At 42.0% G+C, this 17,410-nt stretch overlaps 1 protein-coding gene and 1 long non-coding RNA gene across 4 annotated transcripts in view; one reads left to right on the plus strand and one right to left on the minus strand.

Moving 5' to 3' along the window:
* Nucleotides 1–278: 278 nt before the first annotated feature.
* Nucleotides 279–4,491, minus strand: LOC308620321. Of its 2 annotated transcripts, none has more exons than XR_014016305.1 (3): nucleotides 4,424–4,491; nucleotides 2,307–2,666; nucleotides 279–1,838 (listed from the first exon to the last, which is right to left on the minus strand). It is a non-coding gene; the product is annotated as an uncharacterized lncRNA (long non-coding RNA). The 2 variants fall into 2 exon arrangements; XR_014016306.1 differs by lacking the exon at nucleotides 4,424–4,491 and having other exon boundaries at nucleotides 279–1,256; nucleotides 1,509–1,838; nucleotides 2,307–2,669.
* Nucleotides 4,138–17,410, plus strand: part of DTX4 (deltex E3 ubiquitin ligase 4) — a 52,541-nt gene continuing 39,268 nt past the window's right edge. Inside the window, exons 1-2 of one of the 2 annotated variants that reach the window (XM_081239768.1) lie at nucleotides 4,138–4,206; nucleotides 6,352–6,467. The gene's annotated coding sequence lies outside the window, so the exon portion shown is untranslated. Of the gene's footprint in view, nucleotides 4,207–4,853; nucleotides 6,468–17,410 lie in introns of those variants that run through there. The other variant, XM_081239769.1, reaches the window with a different exon arrangement.

Consider the following 17,410-nt stretch of genomic DNA (forward strand, 5'->3'; position numbering starts at 1 on the left):
GCGCGGGCTTCAGTAGTTGCAGCACATGGGCTCAGGAGTTGTGGCTCACGGGCTCCAGAGCGCAGGCTCAGTAGTTGTGGCGCACAGGCTTAGTTGCTCCGCAGTATGTGGGATCTTCCCGGACCAGGGATCAAACCCGTGTCCCCGGCATTGGCAGGCAGATTTGTAACCACTGTTCCACCAGGGAAGTCCACTAGCTATATTTTGTAACTTTGAAATTAAGACTTCACTTGGTCTGAAATTTGAAGAAAAAAACAATAACCAAAGTCTGCCACAGAAAAAGAAATGTCAATCTTAGACTTTTTTATTTTTAAGGTAAGGAACTTCAATAATATAAATCAAGAAAACGGAAAAGATGTAGCGATGGTGAAAAAAAATGTGACAGTAATCATTCATCCAAAAAAGTTTATATTCCTATTACCTTAAGCCAAAATGTGTTTTATTGCAAATATATTTAAGGTTTAAGAATTACTTACTTTACACCCTTTTCCCAATAAACCAACACCTAATTTACCAAGCCAGAAATGTTTTTTATATATAGATTATTTAAATTGTACAAAATTACATAAAGATTTAGGAAAAAATGATAGATATCTCACTACATAGTAGGTTTAGTAGCATAGATATTAGAGGAACAAATTTTATACCCTCTGTAATCGTAACGTTTTATTATCTTCTTGTGCACTAATGTTTCAGTGAACAAAATTTATGAGTATGTTGAATTCTTAACATCCATGCCTTAAAAAGTGTTAAAGCCTATTGTCTATTAAATCACTGTTTTTATACTTTGAAGTATACAAAAGGCAAAAGGCAAAAGGCAAAAAAAAAGGGGGGGGAGGGAGGGAGGGAAAAACGGCAGAAAATAATTCACATCTGCACAAACACATTCTCAGTGGACTCAGTTGTATTTATTACCATCATAGTTCTTCTCACTGTACATGTAGTGGCTTCAACAATACATGTGTTTATTCCAGAAAGGATGACTTCACTCTTCTTCATAGGTTTCTGAGATCCGTTTCTTAATTTTCAGGCAATATCTCAAAAGCCTATCAAATATTAATAAGTCAGATCGAATGGCAGGATGCTGTTCAATGTTTGGAAGTCACCAGGATAGCTCAGATTTTTCAGCAATTTCAACCCTAGTGTTCTTTAGTCCTTTTACTTGTCACGGAAATGTTTGCTGCTTGAGAATCCACAATGAAAAAAAAATCAGCCAGATGCTAATTCTCTGGTGATAATTGCAGAGATGTAGAAACCTACAATGATTCAGAGAATGACAGTAAGTGGTGAAACTTTTGTACATGCTGGGGTTTTTTTTTGTTGTTGTTGTTGCCTTTTTTTTTTTTTTTTTTTGACTTTTTAAAGGTTCCTCTATCCAAACAGCAGAGAACCCACAGAAGAGGAAGCAGGAACTTTAGCCACTTCAGGTGTATTGTATGCGCATTAAGGCCAGTTCTCCCAAATCACCACACGTATTGTAATTACCAACACCCTTTTTTACCCTGTACCTTTATATACATCGTATCTTCCTCTGTCAAACTGCATAGAAGTAGTCACTGTTGCGACGCCTTCCCGAGCACAGCATGGAATAGTTGCATGCCTGCTCTCCATGGAGACTCTTAAAACAGCAGGCTGCCTCTGCAAGCCCTTTCCGATCGAGATCTTTGTCAGCTTTGAGATGCCCAGTCCTGGAGTTCATAATGTCTCCCTCCTCCGGTTGGTAAACTTCTGCACGTACGGAGGAGGCACGTTTGGAGAATCGGTTTGTGACGAGGCTGTTCACTCTGCCTGCATTCGCGGCTTCTTCCTAATTGTCCTTGTCGTGGGTCCTGTCCCAGCTGCTGGGAACGACACCCCTGTTAGGTGCCCGAGTCGCCCTAGGCCCCTCCTCCCCACCCACGCGCTGTGTCCTCTGTGCGCCTGCGCAGGTGGAGCTGTGCGCTGCAGACGCCAGGCTAGCGTCTCCTCGCCTCGTCCCGCGCCGCGATCTCCAGGCGGGGCCTGTCGGGCACTCAGGAGCACCTTTTCCGCCCTCCCACTCTGCCTTCTGCAGCCGGGTCTGGCTCTTGGGGCTAGGGCCTCCTCAGGGGCCCCTCCTCCCGCGATCAGGGCCTCCCGCTCCCGAGTCCTCTCTAGCTGCATCCCCGGCTCTCCTCCCCGCCCCCGGACCCCTCTTCCTTCCCGGACTCTTTCCCCTGTTCAGGACTTAGAGAGCTGAAGCAGGCCCTGTTGGCAGTGAACAGCGGAGTAGCGGAGCACCGAGAGAAAGAGCTCTTGGGGAGGGAGGTGGACCAGCCCACACTCACCTTTTCTCTCGCTCCACACCTAGGGTAGAGCTCAGCCAGTCGGCTTCCTCAGTAGCAGAGTTGTTACCCAATGAGAGCAGGACTCCAAGATCTGTCTGTCTATTGACAAGAGGCGCAGTTCCCCAGATCTCGGAATTAGAGAGGTTCCCGCCACGTTACCTGAGCAGACGAGTGGGAGCTTGGTTGGGGAAAGACACTTCTTCCCTTACGTGAGTTACGCCTTTGATCCTGGGGCTGATCTGGAGTTTGGGGGAAATTCACTGGCTGGGGCACAATTCGAAAAAACCCTCAGGTTTGGTGGAGGGGCCGGAACGTAGTCCTGGCTACAGTTGTTTCTGAAAGGGGAAATGAGGTCTGTCCCTGGAAACGTAAAAAGAACAGAATAAAGTAAAAGGATGTGTATTTCTTTTGCAGTGCCTAAGGGGGGAGCACGTTCTAATTTTAAAAACGGATGGGTCTTCTAAGACCCAACATTAACTTCATAAAAAAATGTTGCCTAAGATCACTCTCTCTCTGAATTCTGTATGTAACAAACAAATCATGGCAAATGTGTTTTCTTGAGTGAACTTCTTTCCAGGATAAAATACTCTAAGTGACAAATGTTGATTACGTTCTCACAGGCAGGTTCACCATTGAGAGAACTGAAGCCATCTACATTCACATAGATTTATAAGTGACTACCTTTATATGACCTATTCACTCTTTTTCATCAAAGTAAATTTGCTATGCCAGCAAGCTTTTGCCCAGGGACATGAAAGCTGCAAATATCTTCATTGTTGATTCCAGTAACTTCCTCAAAGACCCAACCATTCTTCAACAGAGAAGCTCAAAGTACAGTTTACATCCCAAGACTTCTTGAACCCTTGCCTTGTTATATCCACATCCTAAACTGTTACCCAACCCTTACCTTATCCTGATCAATCCTCTACGTTAAAGACACAACTTAAACCAGACTTCAAAACCTTCATAAATAACCCAATCTTGCTCTCCTCCCTCTGAGACACAAATAAAATTCTGTCAAGGTATTGTTCTCCATGATTTCTAGAAGCAAATGACGTAGCTTTGTCTTAGCAACAGGTTGCTCTGGGGATCTTTCTAGGAGCCGACAGTTGACATTCTTGGAGGTCTCAGCAAGACCTAGTCAGTTTCTGCTGCTGCAGCCCAACACCTCAGACTCAAAATCCTTGTGTTCCTCTGAGGTCCCCTGAGCTTTCTCTCCGGGCACTCTGCACTCAAAGGTAGGGAAAGTAAATCATATATTAAGTTGAACTCTAGTTTCTCTTTGTTGAATTCCCCAAGTGGTGAGCTTATTTTGCCCGTGGGAGCAAAGAAACGTTTTTAGGGATCGTTTTGCTTATCTGATCAAAATATTTAAAGCTCTTATACTTGGTGAAAATCTGCCTTATTAGCAATACTACAACGTGTCTCTGTCTTTGTCACATGTCGTTGTACTTGTGTAAAGGAAAAGGTCATAGGAAAGAGAACAGGCATAGGCTCTGATAAATCTGTTTCTCAAGCGGGTCCCGGGGACGAAGAAGTTCAGGTTTTGTTTCAGGCTGGAGGGGCCGTCTGAAACAAGCATGGCATCAAACGCTTCGCTCTGGAAGCCCTCAACAGTCAGCTTCCCGCTTCCCCGGTTGTCCAAAGAACAGAAGAACCCAGAGAAGGCTGGAAGAAGGCGGGAGGAAAGGAAGGCGAAAGTCTCCAAAGGGACAAGCTGAGCAGCAGTTCCCGAAAGTCAGGCAGTCTTAGTCCCACCTCCCTCCTTTAAAGCTGTCCGAGCAGAAGAGGGAGCACTCTCCTCCTCCAGCCTTGGACGGAGCTGGGAGGCCTTCGCTTCGCCAGATAAGGAGCGACCTGGGTGGGGCGCTGGCGGCGGGCGAGGCGCGCCGTGGAGCAGGTGAGCTCGGGGGAGCCAGGTGCGCGCCAGCCCCCGGGGCTGGGAGGGGAAGGGACCGCGGCCCCAGGCCCTGGGCCAGGCAGAGTCTCCCACCTGAGGGACCCAAGTAGGGGCAGGGTTTTTATTTCAGGGGCCGCTTCGTGTTATGCTCCGTGCCGGTGGGAGTGGGGTGGTGGGCTCGGACGAAGCCTAGGGTCAGCCGCGATCTGATTCCTACCTCTCGACGATGGCCAGGCTCAGCTCTGGGGAAACCGAGCCAGGGAAGAGTGAGAAGCAGGGTAAGGAAGAGGGAGAGGAGGGGGGAGGGAGAGAGAAAAAGAAAAGGGAGGGGTAGGAGGAGGCGGAGAAAGAGGGGAGAGGGAAGGAAGGCAGGAGGGAGGGAGGGAGAGAGAGAGAGAGAGAGAGAGAGAGAGGAGGGCAAAGAGAGAAAGAAGAGGAGGGAGGAGGGGGAGAGAGAGAGAGAAAAGAGAGAGGGAGCGGGAGAAAGGGGGGGGTAGAGAGAAAGAAGGGGGGGAGTGGGAGAGGGAGAGAGAGAAAGAAGGGGGCCAAGGAGGGAGGAGAAGAGAGAAGAGGGAGGGGAAAGGGAGGAGAGAGAGATAGGAGAGAATCATCTCTCATTTTACAAACAGAAAACTAAGGCTCAGAGAGGCTGAAGTGAGTTTCCTAAGCAGCTCATTCCCAGTAAATGATGAAGCCACTGCTTCTGCTCCATTGTGAAATAGTCAAGTGAATAAACATACTCTTTACATAACTTCTACTTGACCAGAAATGCAGGGGCTAGAACTTAAACTAAACAACAAGGTGAAGAAGTAACCCAGGAGGTGAACATTCTACAAACAATTTCTCTGTTCTCTTCAACAAATCATTGCTTTTTCTAGAATAGAAGAGCTCAAAAGACATATTAAAGACAACTTATGTACCTCAATTGGATCTTGGTCTGATATAAGAAAAAGTCCAAATTTTTCAGATGGAAAGTGGTAATCAGGGTTAAAATGTCATGATGTCTCTAACTGTAAAATAATGTAGTAAAATAAGAAGATGATGTAAATTTGCAAAGAAAATGAGCACATTACCCTATGTTACAAGTATATGGAGGCTCATTATACTATTCTCTTTTTTTTCTATTTGAAAATGTTCATAATCAAAAGTCACCAAAAATATACTCTCTGGGGCTTTGTGACCTTGAGTAAATAGTTTGATCTGTCTGGGGGTTCAAAGGCTTTATTAGTGAAGTGGGACTAATAATACCTATCTCACAGGGTTGTAAGAATTATATGAGGTAGTTTATGAAAAGTAATCAGAACAGGGCATAGTTCCTCACATGCACACTTCATTCATTCATTGAATATATCTTTGCTGAAGGCTTGCCCTGGGCCAGGCTTTGTGTTAGATGATGGAATTCTGAAGACAGATGGCTGCTACCCTCCATGGCTTTCATTCTAGTGGTATATATCACTATTGAAGATTTCACTATTTTATTTACATTGTTCATTCCCTTCTGGGGAGACATCAGAGGGAAGAGAGATGGGGAAAAACCATACAGAATCTCTCTTTAAACTAAAAACTAAAGCTGCAACAAAAGTTTCTCGCTAACTTCCCAGGCAGACTCTCACTTTACGTTTATTCTGCCTTCATGGTACTACACAATTCTCTTCCCATCTGTTTCCCTATAATTATACCATCTCGGTATCATCTTCATCTTAAATGGAGGCCAGATTTTAACATCAGTGTATCTAGAACACACTTTTGAATTCTCCAACTGAAAATCCATCTGTAGGGTATTTATACCTGCATTCAAATTCCATCTCTGCTTTGTAGCTCTGGGCTTGGGCAGGTCACCTATCTTCTCTGAGTTATACTTTCTCCATCTGCAAAATGAAGACATATCTATGTGGTATATATGTGGGCATTGGCAATTAGACATAATTTTTGTTAAGTGTTTGATATACTGCTCTATAAAAAGGAGATGTTATTGTTCAGATCATTATAATTAGTGGATAAACTGTCTACATGCTAACTTAACATCTCTAAGGAAAGTGAGGGTGGAGCTGAAAGGTGGGTTAGGGGGTCCCTGTTAATCTTACTCTCTGTACGATTAATGATAGCCATGAAGACACTGCTGTAACTTGACCCTTTTGAAATTAGTGTTTCAGCTGAATTGTCTATTCATCTTCAAGCCATCATGAACTCTGAGAAGCCCAAGTCACAGAAGGACTCAAGATAAAAAGAGTAAGACAAATACTGAGCACTGCTTTTATAAGGTATGTTTGTAAATACTATTTATGGAATATACCAGTATTAGACTTAGCCATTCTTGACACTGGGCTTCAGAGTTTTTCCTGCCAAGAAATGACCTCATTGTATGTAGGGAATAGTAAAAAATTTAAAATCTGTCTCATCTATTTTATTCTTTTTATTTTAGTAGGATGGTGGTAGGGAGGTGTTTTAATAAGAATCTTGGCCATATCAAAGCAGCCTTTAATAAAAAAGCTATTGTAACACTTCCTGAACAACAACCAAGAAATCAAATGTAACATATTATAGTAAACTATGGAATGAAAACAAAACGAATGCTGTTTCATAGCATGAAAATATACACCATCCCAAACATGGCTGATCTATTCAATAACAATAGTAACCTACATTTGTATAATGCCTTACAGTTTATAAAACAATTTTTTTTAATGTTTGTTCTTACCATAACCTTGTTAGGCAAGCAGGGAGGACTTTATTATCCTCAATTTGTTCACGAGGAGAGAGGAGAGTGAGTTGTTGCTTAAGGCAGAAGTGGAATGAAGACTTGCACTTAAGTTTACTGACATTAATTCAGGTCTCTTTCTACTAACTGGGCTCTGTTATCATATCAAACCATCATCTCCTTTCCTGAGTCTAAAACGCTCCTTGAATTTTTCAACAAGAAGGCTCAGAAATGGTAAACATTTGAGGGCTTCCCTGGTGGTGCAGTGCTTGAGAGTCTGCCCGCCGAAGCAGGGGACACGGGTTCGTGCCCCAGTCTGGGAAGATCCCACATGCGGCGGAGCGGCTGGGCCCGCGAGCCATGGCCGCTGAGCCTGCACGTCTGGAGCCTGTGCTCCACAACGGGAGAGGCCCCAACAGTGAAAGGCCCAAGTACCGCCAAAAAAAAAAAAAAAAAAAAGAAAAGAAAAAAGAAATGGTAAACATTTGAGACCGCAAGTTAAAAACCTTTAACTTTTCTTTTATCCGGTTCTAACTAGAACATCCCTGTATCTAGAAAAGCCAAGACCAAGATAGTTCTGTTTTTCTCTGTCCTACTCCATGATCCAGAGAGCTGATAACCATGTACTACCCCAGTCCCCTTTTGAAAGTGTCTATATCTGCCCAAGAATCTTTTAACTAGTCAGAAATCCATTACAGTGTTCCATTGGGGTGTATGACATTTCTGAAAGCATTAGGCCGAAGGGATACTTTTTGAGAATCTGTATGTATGCCCAGAGTACCTTTATATTACCTTTTGTTCCCTTTTAGGGTTTTTTTTTTTGATCCAAAATATTAATACCATTACCAAGAAGGAAAAGAAAAGTTAACATATTAATGTGTCAGTCATTGTGCTAGTCAGGCACCCAAGTCAATTTCTTGCCCTGGAAGAGGAAAAGATTCTGGGCACAGGAGCGAGCGGTCAAAGGCACGAAGCCCTGAGGGATGGAGCTGAGGCAGTGTGTGTGGAGGGAGAAGGAAGTCCCTGAACTTGGTTCTCACCAGACACTGAGAGGTACATGGGAAAGGAGCTACCACTGGCGCTTGGGCAACGACCCTGGAGCAAGGGGCCAAAGGAGGAAAAGAGACTGACAGTCAAGTTTTCCCTCTCCTACCTCCACTATTGTCCCTTTTCAACCCTAGCTGGCCTTTCTCCTCCACCCTGGACTTCCCTGGGCCCCCTAGATGGCAGCTTTTGTTGTAACCCCTCATATACATTGTGCTTCTATAGGAGGAAGGGTACCTAATTCAGTCGATGGGGTTTAAGCAAGATTTGAGGTGAGGAAAGAAATGACGTGAACTTGTGGATGAGACCCTTTGGATGGACTCAGTGTACGGCTGTTGTGGAATTGATGCCATATACGCCCCCACTCCCATCTCATAAGCACCAGAGGGCATTCTCCTGTTTAGGAACTGCTTCATGTGGGATGTGTAGATTGTCCCCAAACTATTTCCCTGTCCCGTCTGGATATTCCAGCAAAAAAAAAAAAATACAGAATCCCAAAAGGAGAAAGCGAATTCGGGGCTTTGCTTAAAGACCGAAAGGGGGCCTGAACTCTCAGAGAGGCCGTTTCCAGGTACCACATCGCCACCTGCCGGATGGAGCTACAAAATGCACACTTTCTAAACAAGAGCAGCCCTTCACTGGTAGTTAAACTGATGTTGAAACTGACCAGGGGAATTTCCATCTGGCGTCCCATTTTGGGGGGGTTTTCAACTCCGACTCACCGACTAACAATGGAAGGATTGAAAGGCATTGGCAGTCAAATGCAAATGGTATATTCAGGAGCTCAGTCAGCCCCCAGCCTAGGCATCATGTTGGATTTTACATGAAAAAGTGGCAGCTGCCTTTCTGGGAGAAATCTTAACCCCTACTTCATCCCCGCCCCGCCCCGCTCCAGGACTTTTTTTTCCTTCCAAGGAGGAGTCACCTTACCTTCTGATAGAGAGAAATCAGATCATCTTAAGCCAGTCAGAGATGAAACTGCCTTGAAACGGAGTTACAAAATGTTGAGGCTCTGTCTACCTCTGGTCTGCTCTGCCCTCCAGGGGTCCCAGCTGAGAGCTTGGGATATTTACTAATACCCCTTCCCTTATCAAATTCTGAACTCCAATTTTTATCTCATCAGCACTATAAGCCTTTAGGCAACTCCACTCCACTTTTCATTGACTTACCTACCCTCATTGGGGTGGGGGAAGCCTGAAAATTAGTGCCAGCCTTAAGGATCTGAAGAACACAGAACTAACCATCTCTGTCATGTATGCATTTGCTTTATCAGTCTGGCCCCTGCAGAAATCTAGTAAGTCCTGGAGAATGACAGTTGACTTCCACAAAGTCAGCCAAGTGGTAGGTCCAGTTGTAGCCACTGTGCCAGATGTGGTATCTTTGCTAAAGCAAAGAAACACGGTCTCAGGTATATGGTATGTGGTCATTGATTGGGTGAATGTGATTTTTTTTTCTTTCACTATTAGAAAAGGGGATCATAAGTAGTTGAACTCACACAGAAGAGACAATAGTATATATTGTTTAGTTTTGCCCCAAGATTGTATTAACACACTCTCCTTTTGTTACAATAGAGAGAGAAAAATCTGAATGGTGTGTATTTCTGGCAGTCTATCTCATTAGTCCACTATATCATGCTAATTAAGCCAGATGACCAAGAAGTAGTCAATATCTTAGAGGCCCTGGCACTCACACATTTCAGATATTGGGAGATAATTCCTATGGAGAACCCACTAAGTCTGGGGTGTGCCAGGACATCTCATCTAAAGAAAATGATATATCCCACTATGAAGAAGGAGATAACACTGCCTCTGGTTTCTGACAGTAGCATATTTCACACCTGGGTATACTGCTTCGGCCCAGTTACAGGCTGCCAGCTTTGAATGGGACTTAGATTAGGAAAGGGTTCTGCCGAAAATCCAGTCTATGGTGAAGAGTGCTGCTGCTTGGATGATCCAGCCTAGCTGACCCTATGATATTAGAAGTATCAGATGTGGAAAAAAGATACCATGTAGAGTTTAGGGCACATGTGGGAGAATCACAATGCAGACTCCCGTGGTTCTGCAGCAAGGCCATGCCATTTGCGGTGGAGAATTATATGTCTTTGGAATAACAAATTTTGGTGTGCTAGTGAACCCAGGTAAAGATGGAGCACCTGACCATGAGACGTCATGTGACAATTCTTCCAGAACTGCCCATTGTGTGGTGAGTTCTATCAGATTTGCCAAGTCATAGTTCAGGTGTGGCCAAAAATATCCTCTTGTAATTTGGAAGTGGTACACCCAGAACTGAGCATGAGTGAGAAAAAAATCACAAGTGAGTTGCATGGGCAATGTGGGGAGCATTCCTGCAAAGACATCCATGTCCTTATTCTTGGAACCTATGAATATGTTAAGTTATTTGATAAAGGGCAAATGTGAGGCATCTCTGAATGACCATTTTTAGCTCCTGAGCTTCCTGTTGGGCAAGAGTCTTATAGGGTACAAGTTCCAAAGTTCCCAAAGACCAACTTCAGGTTCAATAATTTGCTAAAAGATTAGTTGAGCTCAGAAAACCATTATAATGGTATGGTTTATTACAATGAAAGGATACAGATAAAAATCAGCAAAGGAGTAAGATTTATTCTAGGCATACAAGGCTGATTCAACATTCAAAAACTTATTGATGTGATTCATCACATGAACTGGCTAAAGAAGAAAAGCCATATGATCATATCAGCAGATACATTAAAACATTCAACAAGGGCTTCCCTGGTGGCCCAGTGGTTGAGAGTCCACCTGCCGATGCAGGGGACACGGGTTCGTGCCCCGGTCCGGGAAGATCCCACATGCCGTGGAGCGGCTGGGCCTGTGAGCCATGGCCACTGAGCCTGCGTGTCCGGAGCCTGTGCTCCGCAACGGGAGAGGCCACAACAGTGAGAGGCCCGTGTACCGCAAAAAAAAAAAAAAAAAAAAAAAAAAAAAAACAAAACATGATACTATACACAGAAAATCCTAAAGATGTCACCAAAAAACTACTAGAACTAATCAATGGATTTGGTAAGTTTGCAGGATACAAAATTAGTGCACAGAAATCTCTGGCATTCCTATATACTAACAACAAAAAATCAGAAAGAGAAATTAAGGGAACAATTCCATTTACCATCGGAAGAAAAAGAATAAAATACCTAGGAATAAACCTACCTAAGGAGGCAAAAGACTTGTACTCAGAAAACTATAAAACACTGATGAAAGAAATCAAAGATGACATAAACAACAACAACAACAAAAAAAAAACAAAGATGACATAAACAGATGGAGAAATATACCATGTTCTTGGATTGGAAGAATCAATATTGTGAAAATGACTATGCTACCCAAAGCAATCTACAGATTCAATGCAATCCCTATCAAACTAGCTATGGCATTCTTCACAGAAATAGAACAAAATATTTCACAATTTGTATGGAAACACAAAAGACCCCGAATAGCCAAAGCAATCTTGAGAAAGAAAAACGGAGCTGGAGGAATCAGGCTCCCTGACTTCAGATGATACTACAAAGCTACAGTAATCAAGACAGTATGGTACAGGCACAAAAACAGAAATATAGATCAATGGAACAGGATAGAAGGCCCAGAGATAAACCCATGCACATATGGTCACCTAATTTATGACAAAGGAGAAAAGAACATACAATGGAGAAAAGACAGCCTCTTCACTAAGTGGTGCTGAGAAAACTGGACAGCTACATGTAAAAGAATGAAATTAGGACAGTCCTTAACACCATACACAAAAATAAACTCAAAATAGTTTAAAGACCTAAATGTAAGACTGGACACTATAAAACTCTTAGAACAAAACATAGGAAAAACACTCTTTGACATAAACCAAAGCAAGATCTTTTTTGACCCATCTCCTAGAATAATGAAAATAAAAACAAAAATAAACAAATGGAACCTGATGAAACTTCAAAGCTTTTGCACAGCAAAGGAAACCATAAATAAGACCAAAAGGCAACCCTCAGAATGGGAGAAAATATTTGCAAATGAAGCAACTGACAATGGCTTAATCTCTAAAATTTACAAGCAGCTCATGCAGCTCAATATCAAAAAAACAAATAACCCTATCCAAAAATGGGGAGAAGACCTAAATAGACATTTCTCCAAAGAAGATATACAGATGGCCAACAAACACGTGAAAGAGTGCTCAACATCACTAACCATTAGAGAAATGCAAATCAAAACTACAATGAGGTATCACCTCACACCAGTCAAAATGGCCATGATCAAAAAATCTACAAACAGTAAATGCTAGAGAGGGTGTGGAGAAAAGGGAACCCTCTTGCACTGTTGGTGGGGATGTAAATTGATACAGCCACTATGGAGGACAGTATGGAGGTTCCTTAAAAAACTCAAAATAGAACTACCATATGACCCAAAAATCCTACTACTGGGCACACACCCTGAGAAAACCATAATTCAAAAGGACACATGTACCCAATGTTCATTGCAGCACTATTTACAATAGCCAGGACATGGAAACAACCTAAGTGTCCAACAACAGATGAATGGATAAAGGAAATGTGGTATATATATACAATGGAATATTACTCAGCCATGAAAAGGAATGAAACTGGGTCACTTGTAGAGACATAGTTGGACCTAGAGACTGTCATAAGAGTGCAGTAAGTCAGAAAGAGAAAAACAAATATCATATAATAATGCCTATATGTGGAATCTAAAAAAATGGTACAGATGAACCTATTTACAGGGCAGGAATAGAGATGTAGAGGTAGAGAATGGACATGTGGACATGGTGAGGGGAGGGGAGGGGAGGGGTGGGACGAAATGAGAGATTAGGTTTGACATAAATACATTGCATGTGTAAAATAGATGGCTAGTGGGAACCTGCTGTATAGCACAGGGAGCTCAGCTCAGTGCCCTGTGACTACCTAGATGGGTGGGATGGTGGGGGGGGGGGAGGGAGGTCCAAGAGGGAGGGGATAAGTATACATATAGCTGATTCACTTCATTGTACAGCAGAAATTAACATTGTAAAGCAATTATACTCCAATAAAAAAAATTTTGACCAAATCCAATACCCATTTATAAAAACTATCAACTAACTAGAAATAGAGGGGAACTTTCTCAAGTTGATAAAGAACACCTACAAAAATCCTACAGCCAATATCATACTTCATGATGAGAAACTAGATGCTTTCTTGCTAAGATCAGAAACAAGGCAAGGATGTTGGCTTTCACCACACCTATTCAATATCATACTGAATGTCCTAGCTAATGCAATAACACAAGAAAAGGAAGTAAAAGGTACACTATTTGGGAAGGAAAAAATAAAACTAATCTTTGATCACAGATGATATAGTTGTCTATGTACTTTGCAGAAAATCCCAAAGAATCGACAAAAAACTCCTGGAACTAATAAGCAGTTACAGCAAGGTTGCATGATACATGATTAATATACAAAACTCAATTGCTTCTGTATGAACCAGCAATGAGGAATTGGAATTTGGAGTTTAAAACATAATACCATTTACTTTACCACTCCCCGCAAAGAGAAATATTCAGGCATAAATCTAACAAAATATGTATAAGATCTATATGATGAAAACTCCAAAGAAAATCTAAATAACTGGAGATATATTCCATGTACATGTATAAGAAGACTCAGTGTTGTCACATTGTCAGTTCTTCCCCACTTGATCTGTCATCAATGTAATCCCAATCACCATCCCAGCAAGTTATCATGTGAATATCGACAACCTGATACTGAAGTTTATAAGGAGAGACAAAAGACCCAGAATAGCCAACACAATATTAAAGGAGAAGAACAAAGTTGGAAGACTGTGACTAATTGACTTTACTGCCTATTATTATAAAGCTGCACTAATCAAGATAAGGTTGTGTTGGTCAAAGAATAAAGAAGAAAATCAGTGGAACATAGCCCAGAAATATACACACCAAAATATAGTCAACTGATCTTTCATGAAGGAACAAAAGCAACACGATGGAGCAAAATGTTTTTTTCCACGAAAGGTGCTAGAACAACTAGACATCTCCATGCCAAAAAATCAAACAAAAAAAAAGAATCTAGATATATACTCTACACCTTTCACAAAAGTAGACTCAAAATGGATCATAGACCTAAATGTAAAATACGTAACTATAACATTCCTAGAAGATAAAGGAAAATCTAGGTGAACTTGGCTTTGGCACGAAAGCATAACCAAGGAAAGAAAAAAATGTTTTGCTGGACTTGGTTAAAATTGAAAAATTCTGCTCTGTGAAAGACACCTCACCCCCACCACCATGCAGTGCAAAGGTAAGTGCTGGCAAGGTTGGAGAAAGTCCATGTGAGCCTGAGCACTGGGGCACGAGGTACTTCCTGTCCCTCTTGGGCCCTGTGGCACCTGCAGCAGGCCAGCTGGGGCAAGCTCCCGTTACTTTAAAGAGAGAAAGAGACAGAGGGAAAGAGAAAGAATGAATAGACAAGCCACAGATTAAGATAAGATATTTGTGAAAGACACACCTGAGAAAAGACTGTTATCTAACATACACAAAAACTTTTAAAACGCAACAACGAGAAAGCAAATAACCCTATTAAAAAGATGGGCAAAGATCTTAACAGACATCTCACCAAAGATAGATGGCAAATAAGCAGGTGAAAAGATGCTCAATGTCACATGTCATTAGAAAACTGCAACTTAAAACAGTAATGAGCTACAACTACCTATGTTCTATGGGTTCTATATAAAAACTCATAGAATTTACAACACCAAGAGTGAACCCTAATGGAAAATGTGGCCTTTAATTAATAATAATGTATCAATATTTGCTCTGCAATTATAACAAATGTACCACACTAACCCAAGATGTTACTATTAGGGGAAACTGAAGGGGTAAGGCACTGATGGGTTACATGGAAACTCTATGTATTTTCCACTAAGCATTTTTATAAACCTAAAACTGCCCCCAAGATAAAGCGTATTAATTTTTTAAAATCATCAAAGGGAGAGACGACAGGGAGAGAACAGGTGTGGAGCTGTCCATTGTCTGTCCCTTCCCAGAGGACTTGTGTGGCTTGTGTTTATTTCTCCAGCAATGGCTTGTGACAATATGCCTGAGTAGTGCTAACCAGGGAAGCTCCCCAAACTTTTGAGTCCAGAGTTTTTATTAGGGGCTTGTCATGTAGATGTGGTTGACCACCCATGAGGCTGACCTTAGTCACCAGCCCCTCCAAATGTCAAGCTGATATTGTGTGCCCCAAGTCCTCTACCATATATCATATTGTGTTAGTATAAACTATCCGTCATGGCCCAAGCCCGCCAGATAAACAAAGACACTTTTATCAATCAGGACATTCCAAAGGCTTAGAGGTTACCTCCCAGGAGCCAAGGGCAAAGGGCCAAATCTTTCTTTGGGTACAATTAATCCTTTATTGCCCACAGGACCTGCATTCCAGCACAGCTCCCTTTGCCCAATCCTTGCCCCCTTTTTCCTTCCTTCCTTCATAGGTGTTAAGCCAAAGGATGCTCCTTTATAAACATTCTGCTCACTAAGCTCTGTCTCAGAGCTGGCTTTCTAGAGAACCCTACCTGCAACAGAGGTTGTGATGGGATACTTAGTCTGTAGTTTAGGTCCCACGTCCAACTCTGATGAGATTTTATTCACCAGGTTTTGAGATTTATTCTGAACTTTCCACAGAAAAAAACTGTACATCGTGTACCAAAATAGAAGCAAAAGTTTCAGGTGCTTTAGGAATTTAGATCTGTGAAGTATTTATTTTCAGGACTCTAAAGACAAGTAAGTCAGGTACTCTCAAATCTTTCTTTTTCTGGTCAGAGAGGCTTCAGGACAAGTTCAAGAAAGATGACTGGCATCCACATTTAAGGATTATATTCATCCGAGGAAAATCCCAAAGGGCAGACAACTCCTTAAAAGGAGAAATTAACCACTGCTTTGGATACAAACTACATGAAACACAGAAAAAGTAAAGGCAAGCTTAAAAGTGATGAAAGTGAAAACGTGTATGTGTCACTCAGCTGTCAAAACAGAAGGAGAAAATCAGCAAGGAGCTGGTGGTGTTGGGGTGTCTCATGACAGCCTGGCAAAGACATAGGTTCCCCACTCAGTCTTTGTGGTCACTGGTGGGGATGGGACCACAGTTCTTCTGTGCTGTTTGGCTAGAGTAGAGTGGTTACTATTTAAAAGTTTTCAGCTTTGCTATGCTGCCCCTTTCTTTGTTTTTATGATTAGAGAGAGTAGGCTTTCATGTTGTGTTTGTTCGTTTTGCTTTGTTTTGGGTCCATGCCCACGGCATTTCCAAGTTGCTGGCTTCTTCCAATCCAAGTCTTGGGTATATTAGGCAAAAAGAAAACTAGGGAAACACCACCATTTTGTTCCTTGGGTCCCAAGGTCCCTAAATGATCTGTCTTTCCTCCAACTTTCAGAGTCTTCACATGGTTTGCCAGGGTTTTTAGTTGTACTTAGCTAGAGGCACAGGGGAAAGTATGTCTGCTTCTTCTTCTTCCCAGAAGTTGAAATCCCATATTGGCTTTTACATTTTATTGTCTTTTATAACCTACCCATGAATGTCAGATAATGTCATTTCTATCGTGGTGCCCTATTAGACAACGCAGCTAAGGATCCCACAGATGGAACCTCTTCATAAAGGAGTGACAATGTTCTAGAAGAGTATATGGGACCAGAAATATTGTTGAGGCCATTTCTGGAAAATATAATCTACCATGCTCTTTGCCTTGGGAAACTGATGAACAGCTGCACTACAGTTAAAGTACCCAAATTTGTTTCTCATCTCAGTGACTCAGTTGACTACATATCTGGAAACAGCAATCAAATCAGGACTCTCCCACCTGATTTGCCTTAGCTTCAGAGGATTATTCACATCACTGTGAGGATGCACTATATAACACTGTAGGAAAAAGAAGAGAGCCAACTAACTGGGAAAAAATAATCAGTCGACAGAACGTAACACTGATGTGGTCCTAAATGTATATAGAGCAGTTATAAATGGGGGAGGGTAAAAAGAGTTAAAGGGAAGTAAGATTTCTGTACTTCACTTGAACTGCCAAAATGACTACATTAGTAGATTGTGATGTTGTAAATATATAGTGTAATGCCTAGAGCAGCCTCTAAACAAGCTATTCAAAGAGAAACATTGAAAAACACTATACATAAGTCAAAATGGAATCTTCAAAATGTGCAAGTAACCCGCAGGAGAAAGAAAACAGAGCAAGCAGAAAACAAAAAATAAACTGGCAGACTTAAGCCCTAACGTATCAATAGTTACATTAAATGCAAATGGTTTAAGTACACCAATTAAAGGGCAGAAATTGGCAGAGTAGATTAAAACATGACCCAGCTATAAACTGTCTATTTAAAAACTCAGTTCAAATTGAACATCATAGGCAGATTGAAGGTGAAGGATGGAAAAAATATACATCACGAA

This window comes from Mesoplodon bidens, assembly GCF_964165515.1.
Source record: "Mesoplodon bidens genome assembly, chromosome: 7".
Classification (NCBI taxonomy): domain Eukaryota; kingdom Metazoa; phylum Chordata; class Mammalia; order Artiodactyla; family Ziphiidae; genus Mesoplodon; species Mesoplodon bidens.